At 39.7% G+C, this 21,641-nt stretch overlaps 1 protein-coding gene and 1 long non-coding RNA gene across 2 annotated transcripts in view; one reads left to right on the top strand and one right to left on the bottom strand.

Annotated features, from left to right (window-relative positions):
* Positions 1-21,641, bottom strand: part of LOC143353767 (uncharacterized) — a 227,103-nt gene that overhangs the window by 165,989 nt on the left and 39,473 nt on the right. The gene's annotated exons all lie outside the window — the stretch shown is intronic.
* Positions 1-21,641, top strand: part of Btk29a (tyrosine-protein kinase Btk29A) — a 119,020-nt gene that overhangs the window by 66,054 nt on the left and 31,325 nt on the right. The gene's annotated exons all lie outside the window — the stretch shown is intronic.

The following is a 21,641-nucleotide window of genomic DNA, read 5'->3' as shown; positions in this document are numbered from 1 at the left end:
CATCAAAAGTGAAATAAGTGGTTGAACATTATTGAAACAACTAGTAAGATTTACATACAAAAATGTACTGAAACCTTCTAAATTTTCAAAATTTCGGGCCGTCATAAAACCCTTAAAATAGTTTACCATAAAATCAATTTAACCCTTTGCAGACGAGACACTTTATGATGATAAATACAAGAGTTAACTCAATCAATTAAATAGTCAATTTGTTGCAACCCCGGCAGCGGCATTCGTCCACGAAGGGATAAGTAAAAATCCAATAAAGAAAAAATGAACGGTCCTCGTAAATGGTAAATATTTCGCAAGAAAACAGCACGTCGGAAACATTGATCGACATAATGAAAAAATTCGCTTTCGGAAGCGTGTGCTCTTTGAAAAGCAATTTGCCGCGACCATAATTCAGAGTGTACGGTGTCCGACGTGTCCGGCAGCGTTTTCGAATTCCATTTACATCCGAGTCAGGCGACCGCCGCGCCGCGTTCCGTTTAATTGAGCAACAAAACGCGAAATTACTCGTCACCGAATAGACCAATTAACGTGTCCAATTAATCGGACAACGAAAGTTACACGGGACGCTCTCGCGGGCGCGTGTTCGCGTTCGCTGGCCAACAACGCCAGGGCCGTATCGTCGCTAAATCGTTTCGGTAAACCGATACCGGGATCAATTACAAGGCGACTGAACGGGGGATGCGACCGGATGCAACTGGATGCAACCTACTGCAGCGTTGGCGCAGGAGGAGCCCGTGGAAACCGGAAACCGTTCCCCGAAGGCAGGGATCGACCTCTCTTCCGATCCGGGAAAGACAAATGACCGGAGTCGAGCCTCTGCCACGGGATAAACCGGAGAAAATCGCGCTTCCATGCTGTTCTTCTTTTTTCTACCGTCGATCGATCATCCTGATCGACGCGCCAAATACTTTGCTCGATCGGCACAACGAAATTTTTCTTTCGCGTCCAATTTCGCTGCAATCTTTCGGCGCTCGGACTGTTGAATTAACACATTACCCATCGGCGATTATTTATTATTCTTTATTATTTATATAAGATTCACACAGTGGAGGGGATAGGCGAACTGACTAAGATCGTGCAGCTCCGTCCGGCTTAGATCAACACTTCACTGTAGTCGAATAAAGAAATCTGTTGACTCAATTACCACGAATCTTAACAATTTCAATAATCTTGTAAAAAATATGAGACTGATCATTTGACCAGTGGTGGCGGGTTCACCGTTAAAAAATGTACAATTCGATTTAAAAGACGAGCGACACGCGATCCGTTCGTTCTAATAATTCTTCTTTTTTTTTTCTCTGCCTCGAATTTTGCACATTCGAATTCGACACGCAACCAAGCCCAGGCACAAATACATCCGAATCATTCCCTCCTCTTTTCGGAGTCCGCTGCCTCCGGCGCCATTGTGGCCGGTGAAAAGCTGCGCTCCCATTGGCACATTTCGGTCGTTCCGGACGTCTCCGAGTAATCTGCATCCCCGGTGCAATGATAATGCACCTGAGACGCGGACCTCGTTCCCTCGCGAGACTTCTTCCCTCGACACTGTGTCTCTTGCAGAGCTGTTGTCTTACCGTGCTCCAGAATCTCGGATATCTTCATCACTTTTACAGTAGGTAATAACAACGTCGCAAAATTTACCGAAACCAAATTTTTTGCTAAATATTAACAGAATCATTTTCACTTTAATATCGAACCATTCGTTCCTGCCATAAATGCGTAAAACGCGCAGCCCACTGATTAACAGTGACCGTAGACATTTTTCTTTTCAAAGATATCAGTGAAAATTCCAAACAAATTGATCTTTTTGCTAATTACGTCGATTGACTTTACCAGTGATTATATAATGCAGTGAAAAATGGGGGACCCTTAAGTAATCAATTATTTTGAAATCTAAAACAAACTTTGTAGTGAATTCAAGTTTATATTTCTTAATTTATTGTACAGGGTGAGTCACCTAACGTTTGCACCTCAAATATCTTTGTTGTTTCTAAGGATACGTAAAATATGGTAAGGACAAAGTTGAATGGTACAATGGGGCTGACACGATGCCATAAAAAAAGTTTGTATTTATGTCATTTTTTTAGAGATATCAAGGTGACCTTCACTTTTTTAAATCGAACCACCCTTTTTTAAACACCTGCAATGATAGTCCCTTTCATTAGGAATGCAGTGACTATATTATTCCAAGGTCATTCAAAGTCAAGGACAGAAAAAACGTATGAAACTAAAATATGGAAGCAGAATAGCTGTATTTTATAAATGTATAATTGGCCCATGATTAGTGAATGTTGCTTCGTCCGTAAACAAGACATTAGAAAAAAATGAATGATTTTGAAGCAATCCCCATTGGCAAAAGTTAATTCTATTTTGAAAATCATTCCCGTGCAATTCTTGATGGAGCGATATGTGGAACGGATGAAATTGATGTCGGGCCAGAATTCGTATTACGCTACTTTGACTTATGCCTGCTTTCCGGGAAATTTTTCTCGTACTCACGCGAGGATCGACAGCTATAGCTGCTAAAATATTAATTTCATTGTCTTCATTAGTCGTGGGATTCTTCCGTTTCTGCTGTCTTGCATGTACACTTCCAGTACTTCGAAACAACCTGTACGTATTAATGAGAGTCTGTCTAGAAGGAGTGTTTCGCTCGGGGTACCTTTCTTCAGAAAGTAATCGGGCCTGCACTGCATTTTCTCTACATTCACAGCAAATCGTGATCATATCACACTTTTCAGTCATTGAATAAGACGGAATCGCATTTGGAAACATACTGATAGTACATAAGAATGCCGAATAACAATAACATTGAAGGACCTTGGTATGTTTACTTTAACTACGACCATACTATGTTTACTATGTTGTCGTGATCCCGGAAGGAGAAAGTCTTTCGTTCTTAGTTGATTTCTTTATTTTGTACAATTAGTGTCACGATGCGTTCGGTTCGAAGTGCGAATGAATTCTGAGCTGGTGATGCAAGGAAAAATGGGGAGAAGGATGACTTTAGGGTAGGAGAATTGTGGGGGAGGAAAAGTGAAAGTCGGAAACAAGTCAAGGGATGGTCGCTGGAGAGGATGTCTGGTTTTCGTCTAATTCAAGGATGGCTAAAGTCTTGTTGCGATTTGGTTCTAAGAAGAGAAAGTAGAGAAGGAAAGGGTGGGGAAGAGTGAGAGGACGGAGAGGACGGTTGACTTTTCTATGGGCGACGAAAACTCAGTTCCGGAAGGTGATTTATTGGGTTCGGGGCCCTTATGGTTAAAACGGCGTAGGCTAGGGTAGGTATGATCGTAGGAGTGTGAGAGTATCTGACACCTCCCTCCTGTAGATTAATTTACGGATATCAAAACGTGAATTAATTAGATTCTATCGCTGCGGTCGACATTATAAACGTGGTACGGTAAAAATTAGTAATACGGAATGACAATAATATCTAGCAATAATTTTACATTAATGATATTGGTTTACATAATGATAGTATTAGTAAGTAGTTCGCATGTGAAAGATTATGAATGTGTAACGAGTTTGTAAATTAGGGATGCGGATGATATAACGCAAGAATAATAAAATTAACGCAATGATGTCAATATTAAACTATAAATACGGATCGCGATATGATGTAATCTTATCTATAATATATATATTTTTTATTATTATTAATGAATCGCAATGGGATTAATCCATATTTACGGAAGGGGTACGGGATGATGATCTTCTTAGTCCATGTGGTAAGGTCGGCTGGATCGAGGGATCAGCTTGGCGGTAACCATCAAAATTATGGGTTGAGCGAGGGTCAAATTCCCTCTCTTCTGACTTGGCCCTGTATTCTTCTTCCAGAATTTGTGACAACTGTGTCCTCGCCACAGGTGCAGTGTTGATGTTCGTGTTGATTACTTTGAAGCAGCAGGTATCCTTTATTGATTTTGATTCCTTAGCGAAACACAGGTGTCTCATTGTAGGCCGCAGTAATCCACAGTAGCGTAAAAGGTTGATTATAAGTATCAATCCGACAATAGATATTGTGACACTTAGTAGAACCGTGTGCCATTGGTTATGGTAGATGGTTGTCGGTTTTTTTAGTTGCTCTTGTAGGAGAGTATCCAGTTGAGTAACTTTGTGATTTAGATATTTAAATTCTTCTGTTCTCGTATTTGTGATTTTGATTGGTGTCAAACGTACTGGCGTAATTATGGAATTCCCGTGTGTTTTGGGACAGCAATCATCTTCAACGATGTTGTGCGGTGTTGAATTATGACTACGATTTGTAGTGACTTTTTCTGACGGTTCCAAAACTATTGTTTTTGTATAACCCTTGCATTGGGGTTGAAGTCGAATAATTCCGGCGGATGTTAGTTCGACGTCTTCAATATGTGTCGGAGAGCATGTCAGAGTTAATTGTAAAGGATGCACGGCGGTAAAGATCCATTCGTTGTTTTGGATGTAGTGCCACATCTCGAAATCAGGTTCGGTTGTATGAATCTGACACGATGATGGTATTCTCTTGACAGTGGAGGTGAGTAGCGTTGACTCGCATGTTGGTTGTCCAGATGTTCGAGTCACGTGTTTGATGGAACAAATGCGTTCACCGGTATCGACTGATAAACATGCTTCGAGATTTTGAAGCAATGTGTAATACACCTTATTTGTACTCAGTAAGATGTAGGAAGAACTCGGTTGGATATATGAGTAGGTATTTGAAGGGTTGAGAGGAGCAGGGAACGGTAACATTTCGTAGAGCTCGTAATGTGTTTCCTCGATTAATGGAATTTTAATATTGAATATTAATATATTATTGATACAGACAATGTTTAATTGATGCAATTTTTCGTACTTGTATATGTTGGAATATGTTAATGCAATAGGCCATTTCAATCCTTCTCTGAGAGTAATATTGTTCAATTCATGGAGTAGGTTTTGAGGGGTGATTATCTGTGGGTGTAATATGTTATGAATTCCTAATGTGATAGAATAGATAATCGTGTTGTAGTAGTCATCTAGTTCCGAAGATATTTGTGATAGAGAAAATATTTGTTCGAGAATGAGATGTCGTTTAAAAATATCGTTAAGGTAATTAGTGGTTAAATTAGAAAAGTTATTGAATAGTTTGATGTTTTCATTAAGTTTATCCTCATCAGCACGGAGGTTTTGAATAGATGAGTTGAAATTTTGGATGGTGTTGCTAATAATTGAGATTTGTTGTTTCATTAATAACTGGACATTTCTGTTTTCAAAGGTAGTTGAGTCTATTGTTTTCTTATAAAATTCGACGTCCTCGATACTAGGAGTGCCGAATAGCCAACGTAGAATATAAGCAGTGCTGTCAAATAATCCTCTTTTTGTTATCGTTTTACCTTTAATTGATTCGTTGTTTATCATGTACTTTAAAGTTTCAATTTTATCCTTAATTACTGAGATACGCGATTGTATAGTTTGAAGAGATTGGTGACAAAAGTACTCATTATCATTATGAAGTATTTGTGTGGGTTTATTTGCACACATATTTAAAGATTTCGTATAAAATCTAAAAAGTTGGTCGTATCGTCGTTCTGCGATTGTAAGATTGATATGAGTCAATAAAGTATATTGCGAGTTTGATAGTTTTATGCTGCCTACATGGTTGTAATATAATCCTACGTTATTATTTATTTTAAAAATTTCATAATAGGGTTTAATTGTGCGAGGATAGGTGGGAGTTAGTGAGAGGAGTATTAGCAATGGTAGCGTGAATCGAGAATAATAGTTCCTAATCATCCTCATTGCCTGAAACAAAAGGTTTCAGTAAATTAGTATGGTATGTGATTAGTTTCCTATTCTTTAGAATTTGAACTGTATTATTAGGATTAACCTTTGTTATTTTGTAGGGGCCTTTATAATTAGGCGTAAGTTTTTTGTTTAATCCAGGGGTATTTTGTTTATTTAAAATATATACTAAATCATCGATGTTGTATTTGTGTAAAATGATTCTGTTATCATAATAAGTTTTTGATTTTGTTTTGGACTGTATTAAGTTATCTCTTGCTATTTTTTGTGTATGATTTAATTTTTGTTTCAAATTAACTACGTAATCGTCGTAAGAATAGTTGAGTGTAGGTTCCTGAGTTATATTACTCGGTAAATATGGTTTGTTTCCGAAGAGTATTTCGTATGGAGAAAATCCGGTTGATTTATGTACATGCGTATTGTATGCTAGCATTGCAAAACTTATGTATTCGTCCCAATCGGTTTGTTTGTCATTAATGTAATGTTTTAAGTAATCTTTTAAAGTTAAATGCGATCTCTCTAGAGCGCCATTAGTCTGAGGGTGATAAGGGGAAGATACTATGTGTTTGGTGCTGAATAGTTTAGTTAGATCTTTTATTAAACGTGACATAAAATCAGTTCCTTGGTCGGTGAGTATAGATCTAGGAATTCCGAATAAGGTTATAAATTTCGACAATTCTCTGGCAACGGTTTCAGATTCATGATTCGGAATAGGAATAGCATATGAGAATTTTGTTAAGTCGTCTTGCATAGTGAGTATAAAACGATTGTTGTTTAAGGTTTGCGGTAAAGGTCCGACAATATCGATTGCAAGTTTCTCAAAGGGTTTATTGGACGTAGACGTGATTTCCATTGGAGCCTTAGAGGGTCGGAAATTGGTTTTATTTATTTGGCAAGAGGGGCATTTCTTTATATAATTTTTTATGTCTTTCTTCATTGAGTCCCACTTATAAAATTCCTTGATTCTTCTATATGTTCTAAGGAAACCTGAATGACCAGCCAACTTGGAATCATGATTTTCTTGTAAGATTTGTATGATTTCGTCTTTTGTTTTAGGAGTGACGCGTTCAGTATCTAAGATAATAGGTGTAATATTCGTATCCTTGAAAATATAATATATAATTTCACCGAACATGCTTTTTTTAATATTTTTATTATTAATTGTAACATCGTGGATATAAAGATTTCCGGAATAATTGTTTTCCTGCAAATGTTTATTCAAAGTTTGTAGTGAGTAAAATATTTCTTTATATTCTAATTTATCGAAGTGAAATGCTTTACAAATACAGATATATGTGGTTTGCGTGTCGTTAACGAGTTTTATACATGAGTACAGGTCATCGGGTTCTTTGCTTTTGGACATGTCGTATTTGTTTCGTAACGCTTCTGAAAATAAATTGCTCTCGTCTAAATCTTTCGAATAAAATAAGACATTTGGGAAATAATTAAATTTGTCACAGGGAATAGATTTGATTTTTGGGATGTCCAGATTTTTATAATGATATTGTATAAAACTGTCGAAAGGTTGGCTATTTTGAATGACATTTATTAATGGAGCGCGGGATAGCGCGTCCGCATTCGAATTGAGTTTTCCTGGTTTATACGTAATTTCATAATCGTAGTCTTCTAATTTCAGTCGCCAACGTAGTAGTCGACTTCCCGGGTCTTTGCAATTGAATAGCCAGGTAAGCGGTTTATGGTCTGTTACGATACAGAACCGTCGGCCATACAGGTAGGGCCTAAAATGCCTAACACTCCAAACAATAGAAAGTAACTCCTTCTCTGTTGTACTGTAATTCTGTTCACTCTTATTTAGGGTACGAGAAGCGTATGCAATTGGTAAATCTTTTCCGATAGGACCTTGGCTTAGTACAGAACCGATTGCATAGTTAGAGGCATCGGTGGTAAGAATAAATTCTTGATTAAAATCGGGATATTGGAGAATTGGTTGTGTTGTTAATATTTGCTTAAAATTGTCGAAAGATTTCGTTTGTTCGGAGGTCCATTCGAAAAATGTATCCTTTTTTAATAAAATCGTTAATGGTTTAGCGATAGCAGCAAAATTATGTATGAATTTTCGATAGTAGCCGACAAGGCCTAGGAAACTTTTGATATCTTTTTGATTTTTAGGTGTAGGAAATTTAGCAATGGCATTAATTTTGTCAGGATTTGGTTGGACACCCTTGTCCGATATAATGTGGCCTAAGTATGCCACTTCATGTCGCATGAATTCACATTTATCAGGTTGTAGTTTTAAATTGTTTTTTCTTAAACGGTCAAAAATGGATTTCAATTTTATTGAATGTTCCTCGATCGATGATGCATAAATGACGATATCGTCAAGATAAACGAAACATTGGAGACCTTGCAAACCAGTTAGGATTGAGTTCATTAGCCTTTGAAAGGTTGCAGGAGCGTTTCTTAACCCAAAGGGCATTCTCGTGAATTCATAGTGTCCTAGAGGGGTGGTGAAGGCTGTTTTCTGTTTGTCGGATTCTCGCATCGGAATTTGGTGAAACCCAGATGCCAGGTCTAGGGTTGTAAAATATTTTGAATGTCCTAGTTGGTCTAAAATATCCTCGATATTGGGTAAGGGATAGGCGTCACCGATTGTAACGTCGTTTAGGCGTCTATAGTCAATTACAACTCTCCATTTTCGTTCACCGGAGGAATCCGATTTTTTTGGTACTATCCATAAGGGGGATGACCATGGAGAAGTAGATGGTTGTATTATTCCTTGTTTTAACATTTTATCTATTTGGTTGTTTACTTCGTGTTTGTGAATTTCCGGGTATCTATATGATTTAGTATAAATGGGAGTAGGATTAGTTAAGTTAATTTCATGTTCCATAGTATTTGTTACAGTTAATATATCGTCGGAAAGATGAAATATATCGTAATATTCTTTACAAATATTTAAAATTGATCGTCGTTCCTCTGAATTTAGATGTTCCAACCGCATGTTGTTTTCTAATACTTGTTGTCGCTTTAGTATAGGTGAGTTTGAATTATTTGTTACAAGGATCGCGGAGCTGTGCGGAAGTCGCTCTAAGTATACCGAAATTGGTTTTATTTGTAAATCTATTATGCGCGTGTTTAAAATCGTAGCATAAGCTCTATTATTTTCGTTTACTTTAATGATTGCTTTTGACAAATAAACTCCTTTTTGTAATTCTAATTCCGGAACAATACCTTCTTGGATTTCGGGATTTTGTATTTCGATTTCAATGAGGGTTTCAGTTCGCGCCTTAAGCTTGATTAAATTTATATTTTGGTTTTCAAATTTTTGATGATTTAAGTTAATTGGTATCGTTGATGACTTAAGAGATAGAGTGCGTGATTGATAGTCGATAATCGCAGATTCTTTCTGTAAAAAATCTTTACCTAATAAGCCGTCGAAAGGGACGTTTGTTGCTTGGTTTAGGATATGGAATTTTATGTCGATAGTGGAATCACCTACTTGTACAGGAATCAAACAACTGCCTACAGTTTCGACTGGGGTATTCACGCTAAGACCTTGTAGTACTAATTTATCTCTAGAATTGAAATACGTGTTAGGATTTAATTTGCACGCTTTAATTAACGATATGTTTGCGCCTGTATCTACCAAGAATGTGAAGGCTTGATTTGCGTTTTTCGAGTGTAACGATGGTACTATAATATAATCTAAATTATCGCATGGTATGGACATGGTTAATTCTCGAACACCGTTAAGCGAGAGATCGGACCCTCCAGCTCGGTGTTCGTTGCTGGGGGTTCCTGGGAGTTTAAATGTACCGCGGCGTTTTCGGTCTGTCGAGTCGTATTATTAGTTATTTGTTGCCTTCGATTATTATTATATTGTCTTTTCCGACATTCTATAATTACGTGACCTTGTTTTTTACAATAATTGCAAAACTTTAATTGGCTAGCATGTTGAATCGTGTCTGAACGAATAGGATTTTGATGTTGAATTCGATTTTGCATTTGAGGTTGGCGAAATTCATTCGGAGATTGATACTGCTGTTGGTTTCGATAAGAGCTTTGATTTGGTTTAGAAACTTGTACGTTATTAATGACTCTATTACGATCAGGGCCAGGTAATCTTGATCTACATTGTGATGATCCATGATTTGTTCTACCGCAAATGGTACAAGATTCTCGCCTAGCGTATTTATGCATATTTAAGGCTCGTTCTTCTGCGACGGCGGCGGAATATGCGGAATTTAAGGAACTAAATTCTTTCCATCTCAGCATTTGAGAAATCTGAGGACAACTATGATAAACGAATCGATTTAAGGTCGTTTCTTCAACGGATTTTTTTTTTCCTGGAATTTCTAGAGGATCATTTGAATATTGTTGTATTGCGCTAAGTGCTCTTGAGGACAAGGTTAATAATCTTTGGTAGAAAGCGGTAATATTTTCGGAATGATGTTGTCTACTATTGTTTAGTTCTTCCATTATTTGACAATAATGTTTCTTATCTTGAAATAATATTTTAAGCTGTTCTTTTAAATCTGTCCAAGTACTAAAATTCTGAAGGGCAAGCTGTTCTTTAGCATTTCCCGAGATTTTTGAAAGAATGAAGTACAAAAGAGGCGTTTTCTGTCTCGCTGAAGCGAGCTCGTCTGCATTATTGCAATTGGCTATAAATTGCCCGAGTTCGTACCGGTTACCAGAAAATTCTTTTGGAATTAGGTTACATAGAAATTGTATTGGATAATCAGAGGAATTAGAGGAATTAGAGGAATTAGAGGAATTAGGGGAATTAGAGGAATTAGGGGAATTATCTGGATATGGTAAAGACATCGTGATCTGAGTACAAAAGATGATCAACAAGCAACAAAATTCAAAGGTGTATGTACCTGTCGTCTACCAGCGAAGTAGTTCCTGTGCGTGACAGCGATTGACTTCCTTCTCTGAGGGGCTGATCAGATCCGTAGACTCTCCGGTTGACACTATTAGTTCCCGTCACAAAGGATAAAAATCCACAGATGAAGAACACTTTTAATAAAGTCTTATTATTCTTCCACCACTGACAGGTCCTACCGACTGCGCCAAATTTTGTGTCGTGATCCCGGAAGGAGAAAGTCTTTCGTTCTTAGTTGATTTCTTTATTTTGTACAATTAGTGTCACGATGCGTTCGGTTCGAAGTGCGAATGAATTCTGAGCTGGTGATGCAAGGAAAAATGGGGAGAAGGATGACTTTAGGGTAGGAGAATTGTGGGGGAGGAAAAGTGAAAGTCGGAAACAAGTCAAGGGATGGTCGCTGGAGAGGATGTCTGGTTTTCGTCTAATTCAAGGATGGCTAAAGTCTTGTTGCGATTTGGTTCTAAGAAGAGAAAGTAGAGAAGGAAAGGGTGGGGAAGAGTGAGAGGACGGAGAGGACGGTTGACTTTTCTATGGGCGACGAAAACTCAGTTCCGGAAGGTGATTTATTGGGTTCGGGGCCCTTATGGTTAAAACGGCGTAGGCTAGGGTAGGTATGATCGTAGGAGTGTGAGAGTATCTGACAATGTACTACTGTATTCTGCTTTCATATTCTAAATCTTATACGTTTTCTCTGTCCGTGACCTTGAATGACCTTGGAATAATTACTGTCACTGAATTCCTAATGAAAGGGACTATCATTGTAGGTGTTTAAAAAGGGGTGGTTCCATTTTAAAAAAGTGAAGGTCACCTTGATATCTCTTAAAAAACGACATAAAAACAATATTTTTGTTTGGCATCGTGTCAGCTCCATTCTACCATTCAACTTTGTCCTTGCCATATTTTACGTATCTTTAGAAACAACAATTGTATGTTTCCTGCTCAACGATCGGTACAGAACTAAGGGCAAACCGAATTCTTTGCAAATAATTGATTACTTATGGGCGACCCTAATATTATGTTATCATGGTATAATATTTTTTTTACCTTTCTTTTACCTCTGATGCAATAAAAATTGGCAATATTGTCACACCTGTCCGCAAGTTGAAAGTTAGAGCCACAGAGGGATATGCTCGTCGACCGATCTTCACGGGTTAACAGGTGTGCAGACAGAGGTGTCCGGTGATTGCGGCGCGGAGGTAGCCTCAATTTAGCGTCAATTAGCTCCCTTTATTCGAGCCGGGTGGTCACGTGGCGTTGGTGGAAGACAAACGGCGCGGGTGGCCGGCGAAAAGATTTAATTGCGGGGAAAGAGAGTAACTGGAGTGCGCTAAAAGGCTTCCGAAGTGCAGGTAACCGCGGCAAACAACCGTGGAATATACGCGCGAGCCGAGCAGAGCCGAGCAGAGCCGATCCGAGCAGAGCGGACTGGAGCGGACTGGAGCAGAAGCGAAGTCGTTCGTTTTATTCCGTTCGTAAACTGGCCGTGGCCGGCAGAAAGCTTCGGCAACTGTACATTTCGGACCCGGAACAATGGCCCACCGGAAATGAATAGCCCGCATAACTGACCCGGTCTCTTTGCCCAGGGCTTGTTTTTGTTTGCCAGGCTGCTTTGCCTTCCCGACAGCTAACCGAATCCTTTCGATTCTTGCTCTGGCTTCTTCTGGAAACTGCTTCGCCAACTAGCTTTTATTTCATTTTTCTTCGGCCTTTTTCTTCTGATTGATTCTGCTCCTCGATTCTGTCAACATTTGCCTTTTCTTTGAATCGAACCGGATGTGAAACTTCATTGTTTGTCCGTCGGTTTTCAAGACGGAAGGTCTTGCCAGCTTGATTTACTCGGGTAATGTTGTGGGAAATTTTTGAAAATAATCTGGAACGTAGCAGATTCTGAGGCGCGCGTATTTACGAATTTTTTCCAAATTTTTTACGGTTGCAATTACACTGCAGTTCCTCGTTTGCCAAGAAAGAAAATTTCACGGTAAACGTCAACCTCCGTCTCGGTTTCCAAGGTTGAATTTCCCAGTTTCGTCGCTTGCAAAAATTTTGGAAAAAATCCAGCACGCAGCCATTCTCATTGTATGCGTTCAAGAACTTTTTTTTTTCCATTTTTTTATCGCTGCAATTATACCTTTTCTTGAAATGAAACTGTATATTTTCGAGTAAAGTGCGAGAAAAGTGTCGAAATGCACTACTGAAAAACCCAACCCCGATCGCTATGATTCGTATGCTAATTCTGCCGGATGCAACGGTAAAGATCCGAGCCGGATCGCTATGATTTATGTCTCTTTCCGAACATTCCGAAAGAGCAACGAGTCAAGGCGGGGTTTAACTTTGATTTATTCCGGCAGCCTGCCTTTAACGACGCCACATTAAAGGGCCGAGTATCGGAAACAAATCAATTACCTAAATGGCAATCCTTGACGCTACATTCTCCTGTTCTCATTAATTGCGGTAATTAATTAGTCACGTATAATTACTGGCGGCGGCGGCGGCGGCGGCATTGATGTTACGCGACCGTGTTTCTGGCCTCTTTTAGGCAATTTGATCAATCGATCGTTGAATGACGATAAGATTGCTCTAACGGCTGACGTCACTGGACATAATGGGATTTGCATGGCAATTAAGCATGCCGATCGAAGTCTTAGCCTGATGGCCGAATTATGGCCACGAGAAGCCTCCCGTTACTTTTACCGCCATACTTGGAAATTTCAATCAACCGCTTCTGAAACGTTCCTGTGCCTCTTTTGAACCAATTTTGAACCTTCGCTATTCAAAAATAAAATAGAATAATATTAGTATAATAGCAGTGGACATCGTTGCATTATTTAAAAATAAAATATGCATGAGCCCACAAAATAATTCAAATTCCTTCGAAAACAATGTTAAATGCTCGACGAAATAATTTCAATCGCAAAGATGCGAACTCGGTCGTCAAAAAATGAAATAGAAAATTAACGATAGCCGGTTGTGCAGGATAGAATAATTAAACGAATCATGTTCGAAAAAGATCGTCGACGTCGACTGGAAATTTTCATCGGCTTCAAAGCAACGGAGCAACGTTCCTCCGTCTCGAGGACGCCATGACTTCCGGTTTCGCGATTCCTCGGGCATCGAATACATCAAAGGAGAGAGAGAGAGAGAGAGAGAGAGAGAGAGAGAGAGAGAGAGAGAGAAACAGGTTCCTCGAGACCTAATTACCGATCGGCGATCCTGCGATGCAAGTTCAATGCTCGCTAATAAACTTTCCGTAGAAAAAGCGCCGCTGCTGGCCAGAGATGCTAATTACTGTTCGTCCGCATTAAAATCATCGAATGAACTTCCTTACTCTGGTTCATATTACCGTAAACATCGTGCAAAGTTAGAAGAAGTAGAATCGAGATGCCAGCCAATTTAACGCTCGGTAGATTTAGTGTTGAAGACAGGAAGAAATTCCCAAGTGATTTCCTGTGTCTTTGCAATCGACGCAGGCAATGTTTATTCTGCATAAAAATTGGCAGCCTGACTAAGTTTACTTTGAAAGTTCAGGTTTAACTCTTTGGGGCACGATGGGATTAAAAGTGTCCCACCCTTTTGATGTATTTTACGGCATGCTGGGACATTTCTAGTCCCACCTCGAAATCTTGCAATAGCTGCATGTGCATATTATTATTATTTATATTTCGTCTTTTCTATGTAGCACGGTGGGACTATTTGCGCCCAATAACAACAAATTTAATCGACTATTTTGTTACGTCTTTACATGATGTTATACCTTAATAAAAATATACCAATTTTGCTTCGTTTGAAACCCGATAAAATTTCCTGTGCAACATGGGTCTATTTTTCATCTGAAATCCTGTGCCGCGAAGAGTTAAACGTTGTTGATAATCGTTGGGGGCGAGTTTCTTCGAGTTTGAAGGGCCACAGGCGAAAATCGTACGCGCACGAGCGCGTGCCGACGCAAACACACTGTAACCAATCGCAAACACAAACGCAGAGGCGGTTGTATACATTAATCAGCCAATAACACAAGAACATCGATGTAAAGGACAAACAGGCAACTCGTATAACCGACAAACAGAGGACACGCGCGACCAAGCAGTATAGAACCGAGCAATTCGTGCGTCGCGTCCCGTAAATACGGAAACACAACCCCTGTCGAACTATGTGCAACAGTTTCGCCCGTTCGCTTTGATCCTCGTGCTCGTCCGATATTAGTTTATTGTCGCGCGATATCCAATTTCATACGATTTATCAAATATGGAACCGTCTTCCTAACCATCGGAGTTTCAAATTTTCCGACCCGATTGCAACAGGGTAGACTACTCATTTGTGTACAGATATATTAGAGGGACCCACAAGTAATCGATTATTTTGAAATCTAAAACAGACTTTGTGGTAAATTCAAGGTTTTATTTGTTAATTTATTATACAATCTCCATCATTATCAAGGACAGTTTGCCATCTGCATTCAAGGAATACGTGTTTCCTCTTCAACGATCGGTACAGAACCAAAGGCAAAACAAATTCTTTGCAAATAATTGTTTACTTATGGGTATCCCTAATATGTACATTTTATAAAATCGAAAACGGGCGGAGTTGAACAAAGAGAATTGACTATGTCACTATAGTATCAAAATTATTAAGACTGCGAAGATGCATCCACGAGGAATTATTCAATAAATTTATTTCTTCGGGTACATGTTAAAAAGTCTTTTAGTATAATGCAGTCACTTTTAGTGATCCGTAAATCTAGTGTTAATACTGCTTCGGATTTAACACTAGATTTACGGGACCCGTCAAAATGACGGATTCTAATACTTTTAATTTACGAATATTGAGATTGTAAAGGTGCGTCCACGAGGAATTGTTTAACAAATTGATTTCTTTGGGTATATATCATTTAAAAAGTGGCTACAAATTTCGACAGATACGTTCATGTTATTTTTATAAAGTCATGTAAAATAGTCACTTTTAGTGCTCCGTAAACCTAGTGTTAAGTGAAATTACATGGACATTCGTTAGAGCGGTGATTTTAAATATTTGCTGTGCCAGTCGTACATGCTGCAGCATAAGCAGTCAGATGATAATAATAATTTGTGTTTACTCGGATTTGTTATTAAAACAATTAGAAAAGCATAATGATGATCAATATTTACGTGCATAAATTGATACGCGGGAAGAATTATAATGAACAATCGCGGCTGCTTTCCCATTGAAAACACGGAACAATCATACATACATTTGAATCGTAAAACTCGGCGAAAACAATCCCATTAAAAGCGATATTTGCGTTCACGGAATGGTGAATAAAATCATGGAAATAACGATGAACAACGGGGGCTGTTTTTAAATCAAACCTTAACAAAAACGACGACCATAAAACGAAGGGACGACAACAAACGAATAAAATGATGATCGTGAGAATGAACTTTTGGATCGATCCTCGCCAAAAACGACCCGATAAAATCATCAAAAAAAAAAAAAGAAGTCCTGCAATTCTCCGAGGGGAATCACAGCGAGAGACGTACGCTCGAAGGGAAACTAAAAGAAAATCGGTGAAAAATCAGCGAGAAAGGGACGCCGGGATCGGGAATAGGTCTCTCCGGCTACGAGTTCGAGAAACGATCGAGGGTTAAGCTCTCCTGTCGGTGCTTAACAGCGTCGCATCTCGAACAGTGGATCAAGAGGGTCGAACGACGGCGGCGTCGGTGCATCGTTGTTATGCACCGAGAGCAGATATTACGGCACGCGGATCGATCTTGCCACTCCCGATCGCATCCGCGGACAATGCATCCGGACTGGCTGCAATTTTATTTTGCACCTTTTTCTGCCCGCTGTTTCCCGTTTAGCCCGCATCGGTGCTGCATCGGTGTGTGTCTGGAAGCAGAGGGACGTTGCAATTTATCCCGGGGTGCATTCGACGAAACCCGCTCCTTGAAAAGCGTCCTCGAACAGGATTTTAAATCGTTCCGAGTGAAATCCTCGGGAACGCGACTTCTGTTCCGTAGACAACTTAATCGGGGGGATGTCGGTTTACTCCATTTTCTTTCGGCTCCCTCACTTTTCTTTTCCCCGGTCGTTGGCCTAATCGTTCACGTTCGAACGCACCTGTCCTCCCTTGTGGCTCGTTAACCCTTTAACTGGTCGTTTCTCTCACAACTACATGTACCGTTGTGCGCTACTAGGATTTTTATGCGAAATTAAAATTGTCACTAAACATTCGTCTCTCTTCTCTTGGTAATCTTAGCGAGCTAGAAATAATATTTTGATATTCATCGATTCATTGATTCGCGTTCGATCCGCTAATTTTTGCCACAAAGAATGTATTTATTCAGGTTTCCAGCGACTTTTATCCTGCGTCCAAAGAAATATATTTATTGAATAATTCCTCGCGAATACACCTCTACAATAATCGCGTACTAGAAATGTAGAACCCCGCCATTTTGAGGGGGAACCTTCTCGCGACGTTGCATCGTAGAGACGAACGTTTCAAACAACTGTTTCCCGTCAGAGGAATTACATGCTACGTACAGTATAATTCTTGTGACAACTAAAGCAAGCTTGAAGCGCTCTCTGTCAATGCGATGGATAAAATATTTAAGAATTGGTGACAATTCAAGCGGATGCGAGGGGAGCACTTCTCGAATGGACACGCAGCTTAAGACTCTCATAATGTATGCGTCTGACATCGATCGACCTCGTGACCCGAGACACCTCACGAGATCGTTTGAGAAATTCGAGGAGAGGCGGGAAGAATTGGTCGGGGGAGAGAATTGGGGTAAGACGATCTCTCTCTCTCACTCTCTCTCTCCCCCTCTCTTTCCTCCTCTCTCTCTCTCTGTTGCTCTCTCCACCCCTTTCGCTCGGGCATCGTGCCCGCGGAGGAAATTGCAGTGTCACGTTCTGCAAAAATGCCACGGGAGTCCTCTGGATTAGTTCCAGATTCGTTGAATATTAAATTTTCTCCGACGCGATCCTCCCACGAATTTCGTTGCCAGAGGAAATTCGAGAAGCCGTAGGCGCGGGACCCGCCATTTTCGAGTTTCCCGGCCGTCCTGCCCGCGAAATTCGAACGCGCTCGAATCGACAAGCCATGTCATGTTCCCAAACAAACGCACGTGATTGGCTAACTTTCGATGACAAAACTCGGTAGAAAGAATTATTCGTCAATAGATTACTTTCGTGCTACTGAAATTATTGAAAAGAGAAAGACACCGTAAGTGGGCCCCCTATTCGTTACAGTTAATACAGACAATTTTTATTTTGCACAGAGATCCGCAGTCTAGCAACGATACAGGGGAAGGTAGCCTAATCTGGACAATTTTTATTTATTTGAGTATATAGAGATACATAAGAAGTGTCAATAAAAATTAGGTAGTAGAAAAGAAACTCGCTAAGTGTACCTTCAGAATAACACCATCTATTTAATTTTAAAAAACATTTATAACCGTGAAAAATGAATTTAAAAAAAATCGTGTCATCGGTCCAAATATGGAAACCGGTTTCCTAAATTGAACCGACAGTTTCCTGAATTGGACCATTAGCTTTCTTAACGACAATTGGAACAAATGTTTAATGTTTAATGTTGGATATTGTACAGAAACTTAAATCTAACATAACCTCTCAAAATTGTAACTGCAAATTATAGATGAACAAGTAAGCTTTGTGATGATATAATAAGACTTGTAATTAATTACGTTTAGATGAATGATTACGTTTGGCTTTCACTGTTACGTCGAAATAACTAATTTTCTGCTTAGTCAAACAAATAACTCTTCTCTCGATGTAACCACGAGGCTTTTGTTCACAAACACGATTGCATTAACCTCGACTATATCTACATATAACAAGATTTTACACAGACTTCAGCAACCTTTGGATATCATAGTGGTCCAAATTAGGCTACCTTCCCCTATGAAACTCAATGAACAGTCAACCCCTTGACGTAGGAACATTAATAAAATTTTTGAAATAAAATTTACTCCGAAATAATTAAAATCTAAAAAAAATTCTCCCTCAACCGTATCTTCTTCATAATAATTCTTCTAAAATTTAATTTTACTTTGAACATTCCTCTAAATTCAAAATCAAATTTTTAATTATTATTAGAATTCCTATCTATCCTCTATATCTACAGTCTGAAACTAAATATTCTAAAGAAATAGAATTGTCGGTAATTGTGCTGTACCAAAAGGGAGCTTAAAAATCATACTTTATATAATAATCCTAAACCTATCAGATTACGTTGCAGGGGGTGAGTTGCAGGTTCACGATTGAACTTGCTATTGCCGTCGAGGTCACTGAAAACTCCTCAGCCGAAGACTCAAAAATTGCGAAATAATCGCTGGTAGATCATGTATCATGTTATTATTAGAATTCCTATCTATCCTCTATATCTACAGTCTGAAACTAAATATTATAAAGAAATAGAATTGTCGGTAATTGTGCTGTACCAGAAGGGAGCTTAAAAATCATACTTTATATAATAATCCTAAACCTATCAGATTACGTTACAGGGGGTGAGTTGCAGGTTCACGATTGAACTTGCTATTGCCGTCGAGGTCACTGAAAACTCCTCAGCCGAAGACTCAAAAATTGCGAAATAATCGCTGGTAGATCATGTATCATGTTATTATTAGAATTCCTATCTATCCTCTATATCTACAGTCTGAAACTAAATATTATAAAGAAATAGAATTTTCGGTAATTGTGCTGTACCAAAAGGGAGCTTAAAAATCATACTTTATATAATAATCCTAAACCTCAGATCACGTTACAGGGGGTGAGTTGCAGGTTCACGATTGAACTTGCTATTGCCGTCGAGGTCACTGAAAACTCCTCAGCCGAAGACTCAAAAATTGCGAAATAATCGCTGGTAGGTCATGTACCGGTCAACGGAAAATTCTGTTCAGCATAACCGCACCCTAAATCCCGCGAACTTCGACGTGAGAAACATCGAAGGTGGAACGAATGGAGGGAAGGGGGAAAAGTGCGGAGGGGCGTTTCTCGCGAAAAATCAGTCCGGGTCCCATTCGCGCGGCTTAATACCCGAAGAAGTTGGAACCGATCCAGATGAAGGGGTTTCCCCGGATTATTATTAAACGTCCGCGGCGCAATTTCCTCGACTGTGCTCGGGCATCGATTGTTTCCCCGCGCGAGACGGCAAACTTCTCCGGCGCCATTCTTCCCGGCTCCTCGAACAATTCCTGCGACTCCGTCAAGTTCAGGCTGACGTGCTGCCTGCGAAATCGGTCTCGTGGCTGTTGAATTAATCCCAGACCCTCCCTGCGCCCCCTCCTTCTTCTTCTTCCCCGAAACTTTCGGATTACCCGAATCACCGGTCCCGGTCCCCCCCTCTCCCCCTCCCCGTTTATTCGAATGGCAAATGAACAGACGTCCCCGCGGAAAAAGACAAACTGCGAACTGGGATGCAACACGGCTGCGCGAACCGGTGATAGTCGTTAACGTACCATCGCGACGGCTAATTTGCCAGAACGCCGCGTTTCGCAATTTGTTGAACGGATGAAACGGCCGGAGAGCATCCCCGAGATGAGTTTTCTCCGTTATAGACTCGGTTTTAATGCCCGTCTGTAGCAGTCGCGCTTTGTTCCCGGGGAGACGGAGAATCAGTATCATTAATTCATTAACGTCACCACTATCCTGTTCAAAGTTCAATAACAAAAAGAAATCGTACAGCGATCGTCGAGGAGTCGTTGCGAACATGAAACCCCAATCTTCTAGTCTACGTATATAATTAATTCATACGGATCTACAAATCGTGCTTTCTAAATTTTCAATGTAAGTCCAGATAGAAAGGTTGCAAGATACAACTTTTAATACTTTCTCTGCAATTTCGACCAATTGCAATTTTTGTAAACAATTTTGTTCACTTTATGTAGCGATCGAATTGTTCTAACTTCTCGAAGAAATTCAGGTAGTACAGTCCAATATTGACACAGTTATGCGATTTTATGGGACTGACTGTATGTTCGGAAAAAGGGCTGTGTTTAGCTTCTCGAAGGGCTAGTAATCGCGACGTAGGATGTTCGGCATGATTCGACACGCGAATCGTCTGTCCCCGAATTTGAATCGGAGACCTCGGAAACATTGAAAAGCGTAGCCGGCCCGTGTGCAGGCTGAAAAATAAATGGCTCCTCGTAATTTTCGTGCGCTCGAGCTTAACGAACGCGGCCCGGGATCCCGTCCGTATAAAAAGAATCCCTCGGCCCGGATTTTACCTTGGCTTCTGCCGTGCGCACCCTTGAAATCTCTCTCTCTCTCTCTCTCTCTCTCTTTCTCTCTGAGAATTAAATATCACCGGCTCCCTCGGCGTTTTTTCCTTTTTCATTTTTTTTTTCCATCTCCGCTGCACCAAGGATGCGCCGGAAACGCGGAATGCAATCTCGTGAAAGAATAATCGCGTCTGGGATCGACCTGCACGCGGAAAACGCGTTGACGTTTTGCGAAAAATACACTAACATCGCGACACTGTACACCTCTTCACCGTTCATAGACATTTCTGATTAATAAACAACTTCACCTTTTGTTTCCGGTCAGTAGAAAAACCGGAATCAACGGTCGACACATATTGTATGAAAACATGCTCCATTAAAAAATAAACAGTTCGTGTAATTTTGATTATTTTTACTTTGAAAAAATCACACGCGTCGGTCATATACCAATCCGTACGTGTGCCACTTTAATATCCAACCATTCGTTCTTGCCATAAACGCGTAAAACGCGCAGTCCACTGATTAACAGTGACCGTAAGCATTTTTCTTTTCAAAGATATCTGAAAATTCCAAACAAATTGATCTGTTTGCTAATTACGTCGATTGACTTTACTAGTAATTATATAATGCAGTGAAAAATGATATGCTATATATTAAGGGGACCCATAAGTAATCGATTATGTTGAAATGCCAAATGCCAATGTAAGAGGTTCAACAGTATTTTAAAAAAAAATTCGCGCGAACCCGCCTCGTAAACCAGGATAACCCCTTGAAATCATTTTGCTCGACGACATTGCGTAATTGTT

The sequence above is a fragment of the Halictus rubicundus genome, chromosome 4 (assembly GCF_050948215.1).
Source record: "Halictus rubicundus isolate RS-2024b chromosome 4, iyHalRubi1_principal, whole genome shotgun sequence".
In the NCBI taxonomy this organism is placed as follows: domain Eukaryota; kingdom Metazoa; phylum Arthropoda; class Insecta; order Hymenoptera; family Halictidae; genus Halictus; species Halictus rubicundus.
This window is presented reverse-complemented; position numbering and strand designations above follow the sequence as displayed.